Source organism: Sinocyclocheilus rhinocerous, unplaced genomic scaffold, assembly GCF_001515625.1.
Source record: "Sinocyclocheilus rhinocerous isolate Xijiao unplaced genomic scaffold, SAMN03320098_v1.1 scaffold869, whole genome shotgun sequence".
Taxonomy (NCBI): Eukaryota; Metazoa; Chordata; class Actinopteri; order Cypriniformes; family Cyprinidae; genus Sinocyclocheilus; species Sinocyclocheilus rhinocerous.
The window spans coordinates 314,028-314,594 of NW_015653483.1; positions in this window are offsets into that span (position 1 = coordinate 314,028).

Below are 567 nucleotides of genomic sequence, written 5' to 3' on the forward strand. Positions count from 1 at the left end.
CTCATCTCATATATAAAACACCTCTGATTTACAAATACTTGCTAAGGAACTCGCATTCACATAAACTAGTCTTGTTGACAAGTTTGGGTGAGTAAGGGCAGAAGGCACAAGGTGCAGTACTTTCAGTGACCTGTAATAGGCAGTATCACATCTTTTGTAGCAGAAATAAACTGCTGCAGAAAAAGCTAGGTCCATGCAAAATGTAATGTGTAACTGCAACACTCATTTCAAATGTAGTGGAGTAAAGAGTACAGATACTCATTCAAAAATGTAGTGAAGTAAAGAGTAAAAGTTGCTAATATCTTTGATACTCAGTACAACTACAAAGTACCCGAAAAGATACTCAAGTACGGTAACTAATTACATTTACTCCAATACTTTACACCTCTGGTCTGTTGAATGGTGATTTAACGCTACGTTTTGACCTATTTGGAGAGACTCAATGCTCAGTAAATAAACAACAATGTCCTCGTCTTTTACTCTCACAATGAGCTTATCATATTCGTTTGCTACATTAGTAGGGCCCTATGATTTCCGCGATGCAGAAAACATGGACGGAATCGCGGA